Source organism: Larus michahellis, chromosome 9 (genome assembly GCF_964199755.1).
Source record: "Larus michahellis chromosome 9, bLarMic1.1, whole genome shotgun sequence".
NCBI classification, from domain to species: Eukaryota; Metazoa; Chordata; class Aves; order Charadriiformes; family Laridae; genus Larus; species Larus michahellis.
Window position 1 is genome coordinate 29,457,346 of NC_133904.1, and position 17,777 is coordinate 29,475,122.

The window sequence follows — 17,777 nt, forward strand, 5'->3', positions numbered from 1 at the left end:
GAACGCCTCCAGGTGGGTTTGGAATGTCTCCAGAGACGGAGACTCCACCACCTCTCTGGGCAGCCTGTGCCAGGGCTCTGCCACCCTCACAGGAAAGAAGCTCCTCCTCATGTTGAGGTGAAACTTCCCATGGTCACGTTTGTGCCCGTTACCCCTTGTCCTGTCCCCGGGCACCACTGAGAAGAGCCTGGCCCCATCCTCCTGACACCCACCCTTTCAGTATTTATAAGCGTTGATAAGTTCCCCCCTCAGTCCTCTTTTTTCCAGACTCTTTTTCCAGACTGGGACTCTTCAAGACCCAAATCCCTCAGCCTTTCTCCATGAGAGAGGTGTTCCAGTCCCCTCAGCATCTTGGTAGCCCTTTGCTGTCCCCTCTCCAGCAGTTCCCTGTCCTTCTGGAACCGGGGAGCCCAGCACTGGACACAGCACTCCAGATGTGGCCTCCCCAGGGCAGAGCAGAGGGGGAGGATGACCTCCCTCCACCTGCTGGCCACGCTCTTCTTGATGTGGGAAACCACTGTGGCGCTGCAGAGCCGGGCTGGTCTGTGGCACCAGGAAAGGGCTGGCTTCCCCGCACTGCCCTTCTCGTGGAGATGCATCTACTTGGCAAGTGAAACACACACTTCGTTTAAGCAGAAATGCTGGGTCTAAATAGCCAAGGCGGAAATCTGATAACGCCCAAAATAACTGGCTTTATTTCAAAGCTTTGCAGGCAGGAGCGTGGCAGCTCCTGCCTGCCCGTGCAATGCCCTCTGCCGCCTTTGCCATCGGCGAGGAGCTCCCCGCTGCCTCCCAGCTCTCCCTTCCAAGGTGGGTTTCTTTTCCCACCTCCTCTTTACCACTCATCTTCCTAAAGCTTCGCCAATGCCTGGAATGAAAAGGACGAGGCAGGGAGAGTACACGCTGCATTTCTTGTCCACTTAAACATTGGCATTCCCGTTTGGGGAAGGAAATTGTTATTTAAAAAGCCAAAGCTATTTCTCACAGTCTTTTTTTTTTTTTTTTTAATATCCTACCTCGTTTTCACATTCACCTACGTTCAAACAATGGGAGGAAGATGATGAGATTGTCTGATATTGGCGTTACTTTACATATCTGACGGGTAGGTACAAAATAGGACGATAATGAAGGCATGTTGGTGTGTATTAATCAGAAACACAGAAAGGCACAGGCTGAGACTCGTAATTTATATGTCTCTTTCTTCACAGGGTTTTTTTGAAACCTCAAGCGGAGGAAAACGTAGAGAAATCAGAATAAAAATTACCATTAGATGTCTGCATTTCAGAGAGCAGATCTGAGCAGGTCTCCCCAAGCGCTCCAGCCCTGCGAGGTCCTGGTTTCCTTAGGGCTGCGCAAACCGGAGCACAAACAGCAAACTAGAGCAAAAACCCAAAATAAGGTACGCAGACCAGGATGAGCTGGGAAAAGCTGAGCTTCTGGCTTGGCTGAGAGGCCCTCAAGCTCACCTGGCCAAGAAACTGTCTTTCAAAAACACAGTCTGGCCTAGAGATTGAGGATACCACTGTGGAGAACACTCTCGTCTTTCCTAATGGCCAGCTACTGACCTGAGATCACAGACACTGTCAGTATAAGTACTAAAATCACTTTTCTTTTTAAAACTAAAAGTGACAGCATGCGGTAATGCGATTTTACCAATAGGCAACATAAGCCATGCCCATAACCTACCGAAGACAACCCCTGCGGTACCTGTGACCTCGCAGGACAGTCTGAGTCCTTATGGTATCCGAGTCCCGTAGAAACCAGATGCCGTAAGGACGGCGAAAAGCAGTTTTAAAGGAACTGAATTTAGCTAAGAGTGTATAGCCAGAGTTTTCAACCTGCCCGCACTATTGGGAACTCTTACGATCATGACACAGCCTCGTATATGCCTATGTCAGATACTGTCAGGTCATCACTGGAGTCAGTGGAGCTGACGTTCCATCAGCGTTTCAATTATAAAACTCCTTTGCAGAGATTAATAACATAGCTCATGCTTTAAGCCAAGAAGCAATTTTTTCCCCCTTCAAAATTTTATTAAAGTCTGCTGATAGAGCAAAAAGCACAGTGACTTTTTTGTAGTTTCAGATGCGACTTCCATGCTCTCTCACTATAGAGAAATTTTGCTCCAGGCAATTAGTTCTTCGCTGGGACTAGTTGTTCCTGACCTCTAACATTTCAAAGAAAACACAGATCCTACATAGCCAAATACCACTCCAAGAAGTCTGTGCAGCAACAGGGATTCTCCCTCTATAGCAGTGGCTATAGTCTATATAGCAGACCTGTATGTTTTATTCTCCATATTGCCCATGTCTCACGCTGGATACAGCCAATTCCCAGTGAAATAACATATTAAGCCTTAATTCTGCAAATGCCTGCACGTGTGTTTGTTGACACAAGCCACACTGTGGAGTTGGATGGGTCTAAGGCGCTACCCCGAAGCGCATGGGACCACTGCATTCCTTGCCTGTTTTCCATCAAAGTAACATCTACAGACTACGAGCAAAACACGTTGTTACACTGCTTCACGTCAGTCCATTGTTCCAACTGAGTGTCACTGTGATTTACTACCTACAGTGTGTTCAAAACGGTGGAAAGAAAACATCATTTGTGAGAAAGAGATCTTTCCAGCAAGTCGTGGAGCGGTGACTGAAGCCATGCCAGGGAACGGCCTCCCCGCCTCTGTCCCCACCACACCTTCTTCCCAAAGCCTCCTCCCTACACAGGACCTGCGGGATAACCCCGGTCCAGCAAACAGGCAGCAGCAGGGACTGGGTTATCAGCCTGGTCTCTTCTAACGTATTGCCAGCACCAGTTTAATCCCTCACTCTAAAGAGCTTTTGCTGTCGTGTGATGCCCTTTACAAAAGCCACCAACCTCAGGGAGATGCCACCAGTGTTATTCCCAAACTCTATTGCCCTGCACTAAAGGGCTGCTGTCCCTTAAAGAGGCACCTGTGGCTCTTCCAAGCCCAATTTATCAGGCGAGTTTGGAATATTCTCCCAATTTTTATTTTTTCCCCCCACATCTCTGTCTTCCCTCCCTTGGAGTCTATTCCTGGGCTTCAGTGAGCCACGCGGCAGGACTGCAGGAACAATCATATTTACCTGAAGAGAAATTGAATCATGACGTTATAGGATTTCCATCCGTAAGCATTCACTTTTCAATTTCTGCGTGTTTTGTCTTGCTTTGCCTTAATGGTCAATAGAAAGATTCCCTAAGACCTTGATAGGATAAAAGAAAACTTGTTAACATAATAACAGCATCTAGGGGAATTCATTTCAAAGCCACCAAGGGCTTTCTGCTCCTTCCAAGCTGCCTCCACGGCTTAGTCCTGAGTGCTGCTGGCAAAGATTGCATCTCATTCTCCCAGCAGAGTCCTGGAGGACGAGCCCAGTGCCATCTGTAAATTAGAGATTCACGTTATTAAGTGAAAAGTTGGCCTGCATACGCACAAAACCCACACCTGCTTCCATTATTAATAAAAATCTACAAAACACAGCATAAAGTCAAAGGCCGAGATAAAATGCCAGACCCTTTATAACATACACCAGGGCTGGGGGCATGTGTGTGTCTCATCTACATGGTACAGGTGTTTTACATAGCACCTCGCGCTGGTATACCTTAAGTAGTGCTCCAGAGAAGCAGCAAAAATTTGGATTTTTGCATTTCCCATCTCCAGGGTGAGAACGGTGATAAAGTGAAGCATTTTACTTTAGAAAGGTCAGGAGTCAAACTGGTCTTTGCGGGACGAGCAGGGAGCTGAAGTTTGCGATGTTCCTCAGTTGCCAGGAAGCTCATCCCCTTGTTTTGGTGAAGGCTGTGGAAAGCTGGGCTCCTGGGATGGACAGGCGTTACAACAGCACCAGGCCACAGAATCACAAATGGCTAGGGTTGGAAGGGATCTCTGGAGACGATCCAGTCCAACCCCCTGCCAGAGCAGGGTCACCCACAGCAGGTGGCACAGGAACGCCTCCAGGCGGGTTTGGAATGTCTCCAGAGATGGAGACTCCACCACCTCTCTGGGCAGCCTGTGCCAGGGCTCTGCCACCCTCACAGGAAAGAAGCTCCTCCTCATGTTGAGGTGAAACTTCCCATGGTCACGTTTGTGCCCGTTACCCCTTGTCCTGTCCCCGGGCACCACTGAGAAGAGCCTGGCCCCATCCTCCTGACACCCACCCTTTCAGTATTTATAAGTGTTGATAAGATCTCCCCTCAGTTGTCTTTTTTCCAGACTGAAGAGACCCAAATCCCTCAGCCTTTCTCCATGAGAGAGGTGTTCCAGTCCCCTCAGCATCTTGGTAGCCCTTTGCTGTCCCCTCTCCAGCAGTTCCCTGTCCTTCTGGAACCGGGGAGCCCAGCACTGGACACAGCACTCCAGATGTGGCCTCCCCAGGGCAGAGCAGAGGGGGAGGATGACCTCCCTCCACCTGCTGGCCACGCTCTTCTTGATGCACCCCAGGAGACCGTTGGCTGTGATTCTGCAGTGGGTGTCAGTCCTCCCTGGTGGGAAGGGCCAAACATCTTTCCTGTGAAGATGCAAATCCCAGGCTAGGGAATTTAAGCCTAGCTTTTGTTAGTTGCTTTGCATGGAAACGACCCATAGACCTACAGAGCGTGGCCTGAACCACAGCAGGAAAACCCCATGGCTCTGCACAAGAGAGCCATTATCCGCAGCCTTCACGCCTGATGCCTGCGTGGCCTTTTGAGCAATACGGGTGGAAGCAACGGATGCTAAAAGCCAATACCGCAAACTCCCTTTTTTTTTGAGGAGAAGCCTAAAGCAGAGAGCCAACAGATCTGCCGTGGTTTGCAATGGGCCGCGGCACAGCTCAGCCTCCTGCAAGTTCCGCATCCAGCCAGGCAGTGATGCTCCCAGTCGGACCGGCTCCACTGCCCCAACAGGGCAATCAAGCTCAGCTTTAGCAAAGGCAAAACCACGTTATTAAATCACAACCTGAGCGTACTTTCAAAAGGACAGTAGCTGTCTAGTTCTTTGGCTAATTAAACTATTAAATTATGCCGGAAAATAAATATTTGGAAGTTTCAAGCAAGACAAAGCCATGAATACTTAAGAACTCCCCAACTTAGCGTGATTGATTACACAAACAAACCATATGTATTGAAGAAGTGTTACGAAAAAACCATCGCTTTCATCAAATTTTAAGTGAATAGTCGTAGAGTGAGGAGGGGGAAATTAATTAATTACACCCTGAAACATTTTACTGATTGAATCCGTGACCCCAGCACTTGTAAGGTCATCCAATGATAGATTAGCACTGCACGGAGTATCACAAATGGCATTTGCACTGGGAAGCTCATTATATGAGACGTCAGGTCATGTAAATCATAGGAAACAAATACAAACATCCATCAGAAAAATGCAGATAGGCATTACAGGCAGCAGAGAGGAGTTGAATTATTATGCAAAATTTATTTTGACTATTAAAATACAAAGAGGTGACACAAAATTGTTCTTTAAACGAACATAAACTACAAGCACTCTGACAGGAGGTTTTGTTTATAAATGTTTCATCTCCTCAGTATACCACGGCTGTAAACAGTACCTGAAAAACAAAGGAGGGGGGAAAAAAAAAAAAAAGATCTAATATTTGGGTCTTCAGATCTTTTCTTTTATTCAGGAGAGAACTATTCTCTCTCCATCTGAATAATCAATGCAAGATAGGAAGAAACAGAGTGTAATTACTGCATCTGAGTCATTTGTTACAGATCCTGTCTGCTCGGAGAGAACAGAAACGAGTGCTGCTTCTTGACAAGCAATTTTTTTTTTTTTTTTTTTTTTTTAGGGAGATGCACTAAACAGTTTGGCAGAAATGTGCAAGTGCTCAAGAAGAGAATCCCAAGCGGCAGGAGATACTGAACCAGGGGGCTGTTCCCCCCCTCCAAATGGCTGGGCTGGAACCCACTCACCGGTTCCCAATACCCTCCATGACTCCAGGAGGTGGGCCGGCTTCTGCTGGAGTTTATTTCCCTGCTCATTAAAATAAACCCTTGGGTGTCCTTCCTCTTTCTTTTCCATTTGCTCAGTGAAGGCCAGTTCATACCTGTTAACAGAACAGATAAGAGTATTTTTGTTTGGACCACTAGGGAAGGAAGTCCTTCCTTAAATCCAAATGCAGCAGCTAAGCACTTGAACCATACTAATATTGATAATTTTGAAGCACTATAAATTACAACCAAAGCAAAATTCCCCCGCATTGAATGCAAATAAAAGTATCTTTTACACCTTTGAAAAGCTCAGTGACGCAATGTTTGAAGGGCACCATTGTAGAGCAATATCGGAGAAGCCCAGCGGGTTGGAAAGGAGCTTTGGGAGCCTTCAATCTGAATTCCTTGGTCGGTTTTATACAAGATAAAAGCAAGGCCGGTGGGCCATGTTTTCAGATGAAACTGAATTTGGTGCTGAAACCCCTCAAAGGTATATCTACATCCCCTGGACCGCTTTGGAAAGTCACAGCACATCTTCCTGAGCGACGCGGGTCCCTTCCAACAGCCACAGGATAATGCCTAATGAGTCACATCTCCTTTTCGTCTTGTTCCATCTCTCACTATTGTAAATCACTCTAATCTCATTTTATGAACACCACGTAAGAAGGCAGGCACTGAAAATTACAAATAATAGGTCAAACTGTGAATTGTGAATAGTGGATGCAATATCCTTTCCATTACCTGGAAGTTGTTTGTATGATGAAGAAGTGGACCTTACAATGAAATAGAATAAAGCAGATTTATTGGCTCTTTTAACATCTGAAAAAATGTTTACAGTGTTACTAATGTAAGACTGATTGATACCAACTGTACATTTCTTCTATTGCTGCTCCGTGGTGGGATAAATTAGTATGCTCTGAACTTTCCTTGGGTAACAAGCCATGAGTGCCCGACCGCTGCCAATCTCGGTACACCGAGTGCTGCCAATATAAATTGCCTAGTCCCTTCGCAACCAGATAAATGGAGTACAATTCCAGTAAAATAAACACAATTCCAGCACTGAAAGAAATTGCATCTGCTGGTGATGCCTTTTCCACCGAAGCACAAAAGGGGGTTGTGACAAGGAGCTAAACACAGTTGTTAGAGATGCAGTGAGCAGCTCTCTAGTTCACGCAGAGACAGAGAAGAAGAAAACTACTGTGGGAGCCAGTTCCTTCTGGCCAGGTTTTTTGGAAAGCGTTGTGAGCGCAGCTTTCGCGGGGAGCCTGGGTAGCACCTGGGAAAGCCCCTGGCCTGGTGAGCAGCGAGCCCAGCAAGGCTGTGCCAGCACCTGCAGGCAAGATGCTGAGAAAGGAAAGCGAGAACGGCACAATAGAAATTAGAAGGGCGGGGGGGGGGACGGAATAAAAATCAGTGCAATAAGCTGCCGTGCCAGTTTCCATCAGGAAAGGCTCCTGGCCTTGTTAGAGATGGTGACCTTGAAAAACCATGAACCTTGGCGAGTGCGGCTGAGTGGGACAAAGCACTTCCAACCTCCAAACAAGGGTAGGCTCGGGGAGGTCTGGTTACATGCTGGGTGTTCTGATTGCCAGACCTACATCCGAACCTCCTGGCGCGGGACCACTGCAGGGAGTGCTCGTGCTCCGGGGCGGTTATTTAGGATGAAGCCTCCGCGGAGGCTCTTGCGAGAGAGCAGATAGCGTGATCCACCTCTGGGAAGCGGTGCCTGGCACGACCCTTCCCGGGGAGCCGCTGCAGCCCGGGCTTTCCCCCAGCACCCCGCAGCCGAGCGCTGGCATGGCCGTCCCCGCACACCTGCGACGCGCGGCTCCGAGAGACGGCACCGCCCCGTGGGGGCTGTATGTGTCTTGGTCCTACGTCATGGCGTGGCTTAATATATAACCCGAGAGGAGCTCACCTGGTGACACCTTTATCTTGAAAGCAGCAGCAGCCGGTGTGTGCTATTTTCAGCTTCGCAGGCTTGTTTCGAGCGTCTCCCCCGCTGTTTCTTGAGTCGAAGCCCCAGACGAGTTCATCCCGAAAGGAAACAGAGTGATGCCTCAGGTGAGCACACAGGAATGTGTCCGGAGCAGGGAAGGAGGCCCGTTGGTCTGTCCTGACTCATCCCAACCACCAGCTGGGAGACAGGACCCCAGCCCCATCCAGCAGCCCTCATCCCTTTGGACAGGCAGAATCCTTTGCAATGGGGACAACGCCAGGCTTGGTACCCGAGCACCCTGCCCCATGCCCGCTCTTCTCCCCTCAGGTGCGCACTATTATCAACTATTGCCGCGTTATTTTAAACAGGGAAGACTTATTAGAGCCTCCTGTAAATCGGGCCTGAGATTACCACTGTGGTTTCCCAGTAAGCCTGAGTCCTGCTGAACAGCTCACGCGCCTTCTGGGTGAAATTCCTATTTTAAAACCACTTTTGCGGCTCCCCCATGAAAGCAGCTTCATTTGTAGCCGTATACCCCGGCGCAGTGTGGCCCGCCAAGCCGGGAGAGCAACTTTCCCTTTAATGACAGACATCTGCAGGTTCCTATAACTTAGCAATGTTCCAGGCTATGATTTATGGAGGGTGCTTAGCTTTACGGTATAATCTTTACTATTTTACAGGGTTCCCTTTTTCTCAGTTAAATGTTGTTTTCTGAATAAATCCAAGCTGCCAGTAGGTTTACAGAGGAGAAAACTGGAATGAATCTCTCCTTGCTTTTATTTACTCCTATTTGAGTACCGTGTTTCTGCATCCATTTTGGAGATTTACAATGGTTTTAAGGTTGCTTCCCTCATCCTCGTTTTATAGATTTCTGCTGCAATCATTTTGAAAGCCAGAAAGCTGACAGGAAAATTAGGAAATTAGACAGCATGTTCCTATTCCCTCCAGTGCCCTGATGAAGAAGGGGAGAGGAAAAGGAAACCGAAGGCGTAATAAATACCATTATATACCCCGGAGTCCCCTCGTCAATGCTGGCACCTCCTCTAGGCATCCCACCGCATCCCAACCTGCCCACGCCACTCTCACCCCGGGAATGCCGGGCTGTACAGCGGCTGCGGGAGGCTCCTGCGGCGGCTGTGGAGGCAGCGGTGGTCCGAATGCCGAGTTCACAGGCTAATTGTTTATCTAATTTTAATTGCTAATGCTGGCCTGTGGCGCGGCGGCTCCCTGCGCTGAAGTGGTCTCAGCCAAGCGTTCCAGTTTATTGGGGGTGACGGCGGGGTGGGATCCCCGGGCAGCTTACCGTGTATGGCTCCAGCACTCGGCTCCCCGCGACCCCCCTCCGAGGGCAGAGGAGCCTCAGAAGCGTGAGAAGCTGGACTCGTCGTCACACCAAAGACTGGGGGAGCTGCCGACGCTGCTGGAGGAAATGGAGTTTTTGCTTTCGCCTGGGCCGTGGTGGCAAAGTGCCGGGAGGACGCAAGGGAGGACCCTCCTGTGCCTCACTGCACCCAGGGAGTTTCACTAACTTGCTCCAGCACCACCAGCTCACCAAAAAAATCCAACCTCCAAATCAACCCTTCCAATCATTCACGTGATTGTATGGACCAAACTTAAGTCTTTCAAATCAAAATCAGGCAATGTGTCCTGGCAGCCCAGAAAGCCAACCGCAGCCTGGGCTGCATCAAAAGAAGTGTGGCCAGCAGGGCGAGGGAGAGGATTCTGCCCCTCTGCTCCGCTCTGGGGAGACCCCACCTGGAGTACTGTGTCCAGCTCTGGAGTCCTCAGCACAAGAAGGACATGGACCTGTTGGAGGGGGCCAGAGGAGGCCACGAAGGTGATCCGAGGGCTGGAGCCCCTCTGCTGTGAGGACAGGCTGAGAGAGCTGGGGGGGTTCAGCCTGGAGAAGACAAGGCTCCAGGGAGACCTCAGAGCCCCTTCCAGTCCCTGAAGGGGGCCTACAGGAAGGATGGGGAGGGACTCTGAATCAGGGAGTGTAATGACAGGACACGGGGTAACAACCTCAAATTGAAGAAGGGGAGATTTAGATTGGATATCAGGAAGAAACACTTTCCTGTGAGGGAGGTGAGCCCCTGGCCCAGGTTGCCCAGAGAAGCTGTGGCTGCCCCATCCCTGGAGGGGTTCAAGGCCAGGCTGGACGGGGCTTGGAGCAACCTGGTCTGGTGGGAGGTGTCCCTGCCCAGGGCAGGGGCTGGCACTGGGTGGGCTTTAAGGTCCCTTCCAACCCAAACCATTCTGTGATTCTGTGAAAATGAGCATGCTGAGACGTACAAAAGAGTTGCTTACCTGGTGATTAGCAAGGGCTGGTTCTCTTGTGAGAGTGGTATCACTTGCAGCTGGTGACATCCTCACCTGGTCACAAAGTTATCTGTTTCTTCTCTTTTCTTCCCATCTTGGATTAAAAAGGCGGGTATTTTACATAGTTTATCCTGCTCCCGTTTCCAGTAATGTGTTGACTAAGGGAGGGGGTTTGATTGATCGTTTTACCCCAGATATGGCTTATTTTCCACCTACCTTTAAAATCTAACTCATCCATTTTGAGTGATACATTAGACTTGATTCAGGTTAAGAACAGGTATTTTCATTTAAACAGAGAAAACATCCAGTCCATCTTTCCTGCTCTTTGTAGAAGCATCTGTGAAACGAAGCAACCGAACACAGCAAAATGTTGAAATTGCCCAGGGAGTGAAATTCTGAAATTGTGTCCTACAAAAAAGCCATTTCCATTTAGCCCAGTGAGTTAGAAAGTGATTCATCCAATAAAGTATCTTTTTGTCTTCACAGACTCAGCCTTTATGCAACATAAAATATAACTTTATCTTAATATATGACACGATATACAAATAAAAGCAAAACCAAATTTTTACTGTGTGTATTCTTTACACTTGTGTATTTTTATACCTAAAATGCATGTTTAAAGCTCATTTTCATTATAATATAAATTATTCTCATTGTGTGACTTGTACATTGATTTGACCCTCGATGTTCTGATAGGCAACAGGGGATTTTCTAATGCTGTAAGTACATTGGATAGAAAACATAAAGATGAAAATGGAGGGGGAAAAAAAGAAAGCAATATAAATAGAACAATGACAAAGTAAAGGAAAATCAAATGGGCTGCTGGCCACGGCGCGAGGGCCCAGCTGTCCCAGGGAGCCAGCCAGCTGGGCAGCAGGCAGGGAGGCCGGGCAGATGTCTGGCTTCTGCTGACGGCTTTGATGGCATTGACGTGTTCCCACAGAGCATCTTGATACCATCGAATCAGCATTTTCCGACCGAAAGTGGCTCAGAAAACCGTTCTGCTGTAAAATTGCCGACCCGCTCTACTGGCGGCTGATCATTCAGTGACACGGCTGAGTGTCGCACTTCAAAATAAATTAATAAATAAAGAAACAAACCCTCTTCTCCCCAAAGCGGGGGTTTGGGACTCTCCCTCTCGCATTACAAGCAACGTTCATCCCCATCCACCTTCGCGTCACTCACGACGGCACAGACCTCTACCCTTTTCCCTTTAATCACGTCCTTCCCAAGAGAGAGCCCTAAACTTATTTAGCTTTTTCCAATCACAGGGGCTGGTGCCTGGGTCTGACAAGATTTGTTGCCTTCCTTGTACCTTCTCTTGTTCTCCTGCAGCTTTTCTGCAACGGGGAGCAGACCTGCATGCAGGATCAGGGGTGTGTGTGTGCAGGGCTTTGACCTGGGCATAGCGATGCTCCTCGTTCTCGCAGCCTCCCTCCACCCTCTCCGTGGCCCTGAGGACGGTGCCAGCGTTTGGAGAGGAGCGGCCGCAAAGGCTCCAGTGCATTTCCCTGCTTCAGGGTGAGTGCTAATTCAAAGCCCATCGTTCTGTACGTGTAGATAGACCTGTTTTAACAAGGGCATTAATTTGCACTTACTGGCACTGAATTTCACCTGCCAGTTTATATCAGCCAGCCACTTATTTCTCTCAGATCCTTCTGCAAACCTCTGCTTTAGGTCTGGCTAGCCTGGAGAAATCCGTGTCACCTGCAGGCTTTGCCACCTCGCCACTCACCTCTTCTTTCCAGATCATTTCGGAATATGCCGACAGCGCCCAACACAGGTACCAGCAGGATTTCCACTCTAGTTTCCACTGACTGTGAAAACTCGCATAGGACTTTATTCCTAATCCTGGTTTCCAACCTGTTACCAGTCCATAGGAGATTAATCTTGTGAAAGCTTGGTACCTTTTGGTGACTCTTCTGCTGTTCAGCCTCGCTGGCTTGCTTTCTGGTACATTTGCATGCTTTTGGTAAGCATCAAATGAGGAATCTCTGCTTGTAGGTAGCATTAGGCAACATTTCGTTTTCTTTTTTTTAAAAAACTTTTTAATTTAATTCCTTCTGAATTCTTCTGCTTCGTCATTCCCTTCTAGCTTCTTTTAAAATGAAATATAGCTGTGGTAGGGACATATTTTCCTTACCTTCCAAATCTTCCACATTTTCCACAGGAATGTTGAATTTGACAACAGTCACTACTAGCGAAGCTCATCGCTACTTACATTACTTACATCTTGAATGAGGTCCTCAGGAGTACATCAAGAGCTGCTTCTCTCACCTGGTATCTCTAATGGCTTAAAAAAACCCAAAACCCAACAACAACAACAACAACAAAAAAGATCACTTACGGTGTTTCCAAACCTGGCCTGTGTGTCATCACCCTTCTGCATGACGTGACCAACTCTTCATGGGGAAAACTGAAGTCTCCGTTGCTACCGAGGGGATGCTTTCCTTGCAGGAGCTCTGAAAGTTTATAGGACGCAAAAGATATTCAGAAAAGCCTTGGCCAGGGAAGCTCCCGTAGGGCAGTCTCAGCCCCAGCAGACCCCAGGCCCACCATGCTGGGGATGGCGGGCAGGACCGTCCCGCGGGCGAGCGTGCAGCATCCATCTCCCGGCCGGTGCAGCAGGGCTGCTCCGTATTGACCCCTTTGGAATTAGAATTGATTTTCATAGAAACACACTGTTAATCCTTTCGGATCACCCAATGGTTGCCTTACTTTCTTCTCTAGCTGCTTGCGTGCTCCTCAGCAAAGCTGGAGCTTTCTCCACCGAGTGTTTGGCTGTGTCCAGAGCTCCTGCTAGCGGGCTGGGAGAGCTGGGGAAGGGGCTGCTGGCACCGGGGAGCAGGCGATGAAATACTATACAAATCCTTTCTAGTAAATCAGATTTAATACTTTTTATGCTATTACAAGCCCCATTGAAAACAGTGCAAAAACTCTTAGTAAATCTGTCCCCTAGGTGCCTTATGTCTGTATTTATTCTGTCTTTTGAAATTCGTTCATTTACCCAGTTCAGTTTTTGCTTCTGGGTGTTAGTTTTTATCCAACGTGATTTAATTTTATACCGGGGATTGGGTTTAAAGCTTGCACCATGATATCTAAATAAGTTCATTAAATGCTCTAAGTTTCTCTGGTTACAAGTATAAATTCATCAGCATGGAAATAATGACATCTTAAACCTATTAAATTTAAAATATCTTTATGCTCAAACCCAGAGCTCAGATATGCCAGCCAATGATAATCAAATGCCACCCAACCACTCAAAAATTCCAGGGAAGAGAAAATGAGCTGGTTTGAGGATGCCTGCGAGGCAAATCAGGCTGTCAAAATCCTATCATTCTTGGGAGGAATTTACATAGCTCATATTAAACTCACCAGAGCGACTGGAAACCTGGAGTAATTAAATGCTGGGGGGGGAGGGGGGAGGCGGGATGCTGGATGCGCCTTAACCAGGAGGGCCCTGCGAAAGAAGGAGGTCCTGGGAGGACTGGGACGTCCCGGGGGCTGCGGGAGCGCTGAGCCGGGCTCCGGCGAAGGGGAGAGGAGCGGCATCCCGGGCTCCCTGCCCGGCTGGTCAGGGTGGTGGCTGGCTGGATGGCCAGGGGAGAAAGGCAAAAATCTCTCTTGCTTGAGGAGAGCCCCTTGGCTTCCCACCCAACACCCTGCTTCTTCCCCGGTCGCGAGGCTTTACCTCCTCCCGTCCTGCTGCCTGGCAGCAAGGCTCTCCGGCACACACATTTCTAGCAGGTTTCAGGGAGAAAGCGCTCTGCCTTATTTCCATAAAGAGAGCTGGAAGCTCCCCCCTTGCAAACCCACCGATCCGATCCTTCCTCCACGGCAGATGGCCCTGGCTCTGGCCACCCGTGGCCCAGGAGCAGGTGAGCCCGGAGGGGCTGGAGAGAGAGAGCGCAGTCGCCGACGTGCGGAATCATCCTCGGGTTGCAATAAATTAAAGCAGAAGCAGCTGCCTCTCCCCGAATCCCCGTCCCCAGCCCCAGAGCCCAACTGCTCCGCAGGTTTTTTTAAAAAGGCCATCGCTTTTGTTTAACACGGGTTTGCGGCAGATAGACTCTGTCACTGCACCAAGCGTAAGGGACCTTAATCCTCCTCTTACTGACATGACATATCGTAATGGCTTCGTTGGTTACCTATCAAGCTACTGTGTACTTAGAAAGCTTTAATCTGTAGATTATTTACTCAATAGACTGTAACGGCTTCGCATAATAGCCGGTAAGGGCTTCCAGCACTTATGGCCTATTGTGTCACAGGGAGTTTGTGTTGATTTTTCCCCCCCTAAATCTAACACAAAGCATCTAAGATAATATACGGTATTGTGCTGGCCTAATAAGAACTGCCTAAACTCACACTTTGTTGGTGGGGTTTTTGTTTTTGGTTTGTTTTTTTTTTTCTTTTAAAAAGTCAATATTGAGAACAGCATTTGTTTTCCAAAAACAGCAAGAAGAAAAATAGAAATTCCTCTCCTCCACTGACTGGAGAACGGGATTGCATCCCCCGCCTCCCTCTCTGATCTGGCCTTGCTCCATCTCCCTTCAGTGCAGGTGCTGGTTTGGGCTCCCTCCCCTTCCCAGCCGTGGATTTGCACAGTACCTGTAAGAATTTCGTAATTCTTGAAACTTCTGTCCCACCACCCAATGTGGCCAAAAGTGGACAGAAAACTCATAGGCACTGGAGGCTGAGCGTAAAACACCCGTATCCCACTCCTGTTCCGCAATCACGTTACTGACGTGCAAACTGACCTATTTGCCCACCTTCCTTATTTACCTATCAGTGTAAGGGCTGCGTTGCACCACGAGAAGTTGTAATAAAAAGGGAGATCAGTATATTCAAGAGCCTATAAATCAGGTTTGACGCGGGTTCTGGGCACTGCGTGTCCGGAAGGCGTCGTGTAAATGCTAGCTGCAGCATATATAGACTAAAAGGCTCTGATTGAGACACACTGTTGTTATAACAGTTACAGTAATGCCAGATCAGCAGAATACCGGCCATTCTCTGGGCAAATGGGAAAAGGAAAGGGAACCATGTGGATGCAATTTCTTAAAGGCGTTTTTAATTTTCATTGTCTTTAAGATGTTCAGAATTGGAAGGACATTTCCCACCAGGTGAAAACAACTTTAATTTGGAGCCTAACTGCTCCAAATTGACTTGATTTCATTTAAAACCCAGCTAATTAATTAAAACCACTTGACAATGCCCCTTTAATGTTAAAGCAAAGAGCACACAGTACTCCAGCTGAGCTGCTAAATGTTTATGTCTTATTAGCAGGCTTCCCAAAGCTTGGAGAAAAGGATTTCCGTGCAAGTTCTCACCCCATCTTTTAATTACACCTAAACAACTCAGCTCATTATAATTCCACTACTAACTTTGCTCACAAGAGCATCCTGCGCCATGCATTTAGCAGGTACCAACAATACCTACCCCCGCGCTCGTACTCACGCATCTCTCTCCATTTTTCAGTGGAAATTCCCCAGCTGAAGACCTCAGAAAGTCACCCCCGCTCCATTTCTGGCACGGTGAGCGCCTTGGAATTAATTGCAAATAGGAAATAAATGCACTGCGCGGCTAACGCGTTAAAACCAAGTTATAATTAAGCAATGTGGAGATTTGCAGCCAGTAATCGATGAGCTCAGGGAACTTGCGAGTAGCTGGGGGCTGTGGGCGGCGTGGGGAAAGGGTGCGAACGGCTCTCCCTCGTGGGGTGTTTCACCATATGCTCCCCTCCTTCCGTGTTCCCCCGCCCCCATAAAAGTTTCCCCGGAGAGCTGCGCCGGCAGAAATCCGGCTGGTACCCCGGCCGAGCTCGCCTCTTCCAGCCGCCCTCCCGGCACGCCGGTTTCTGCCTCCACCGCCAGCGCTTTCCCCATCCCACTCCAGTGTCACCCCGTGCCTGTACCCCTCCCCTGCAGCTCCCACCCAGGGGCTTGGAGGCAGGGAGCGGAGCCTTGGGGGACACGTTTCTGTGGCTCCCTGGCTGCAGGGAGGGGAGGCAGGGGTGGGGATGGGCTTCGAACGTCTCCCGTGGTATTTTTCCACAGTAACAGCTTCCTTCCCCGCTTGCAGACGGTTAGTCATGCGGCGCAGAAATAACATCGGATTCAGTCTTCAGGCGTCGTCAGATTGGGCCCCCCTCCTTAACTCAACCTGGGGGCTGGGATGATAATTTGCCTGTGCTTAAGGAGTAGTTTTTGAAAACATAAACAACATCTTGCCATGTGCTGGCCTTTTTCTGTTTACTGGGTTTAGATTTCACGCCTGAAAAAAAAAAAGCCCGTTGCGACAAGATTCTGCGAGAAAGTATTGGCCAAGCGAGTGAAATCGTTAATGCCAGCTCAGGAGCCCTAATTGCCCCAAATGAGTTCCAAGCTGAAATAGTCTGGCCTGGTTATTAGCAACCACCATACCCACCAGAGCTTGGCATGGCAGCACGGAGGGAAGGCTGCGTGCGAGACGCTGTTCCCAACCCTCTCCCTTTCCCCGCTGCTTCTCTAAACAACTCCATTAGGATTTACACCGTCGATGTGGGATTATTCCCTATACTTCTATTTCTTGTTCAAATGTATAGAAATTAATTTTCTGGTCATAATTTCAGTACCTCTGGGACATTAGCAGGCTGGAAGTAAAAATAGAACATCATTACAGTGTCAGGTAATGCGGATGAGTGTGACTAATAACCTGAGTGTCATTGATTTAATAATCTAATAACGTCTCTGCACACTCAGCGCTCAGACTCAGCGATTGCAGATAAAGATTTAAACCCGGCTGCAGCCTCAGATTAGAATCAGCACCTCGGCATTAGGGATCAGAACCGATGATAAGCAACCCGTGGCCGGTATCCAAAAAATTAAGCGGGCGAAGGGAGCCGGCTTGTATCTCAGCTTGCGCCGCAGAGGAGGTTTTCCATTCCCTGGGGTGACAGCAGCAGGAGGTCACAGCTCCTCAGCGGGGATGTTTCTCAAGCTCAAAGAGAAAAGCTCACCAGCTCGCAAAGGTCTGGCAGCTTTCAAATAGCTGCTGGTCCGCCAACAGCTCGGCCTGTGGTGGTCTAAAATGCAAAGGAAAAGCACGTTAAGGTCAGTTACAACACCAACATGGAAAGGTCCGATCCACAGCCTTGGAACGGGAGGGAGGGTGAAGTGAGAGGGCTGTGAATAGGGACACGAATCTTCTGATTGGAGATAACCTGGGTTATCAATTCGGGGCAAAGTTGGCACAGCAGCCCCCGAGCTCCTCGCAGAAAGCTGCCAGGGAAAGACCTCCTTCCCCTCAGAGCGTCCCTTTGGCGAGTCCCCTCCATCACCCCCCGCTTTGGGGAGCGCAGCCCCCTCCAAGCAGCGATGCCGTGCTGCCGTCGAAATGGCTCTCACCCACCGGGTGTGAAACCACGCAGAGATGCCCGCTAATGAGACGTGACACCAGGTTTATTATAATTTGGTCAGAACGGGGACTATCGATCTTCTCAAACTGCCTGTGAAAATCCCATTCCCCAGCAAGGCACCTCCAGGCTTGGCCGGTTTGGGCTCCGTATCCTTTATTATTACTGCAGCAAAGTTTGCCT

At 48.9% G+C, this 17,777-nt stretch overlaps 1 long non-coding RNA gene across 1 annotated transcript; it reads right to left on the bottom strand.

The window, feature by feature from the left end:
- Positions 1-5,585: 5,585 nt before the first annotated feature.
- LOC141748747 (uncharacterized) lies at positions 5,586-15,865 on the bottom strand. Its single transcript, XR_012589089.1, has 7 exons — positions 15,641-15,865; positions 12,552-12,666; positions 10,421-10,541; positions 10,193-10,298; positions 9,189-9,302; positions 7,865-7,954; positions 5,586-6,062 (listed from the first exon to the last, which is right to left on the bottom strand). It is a non-coding gene; the product is annotated as an uncharacterized LOC141748747 (long non-coding RNA).
- Positions 15,866-17,777: the final 1,912 nt, after the last annotated feature.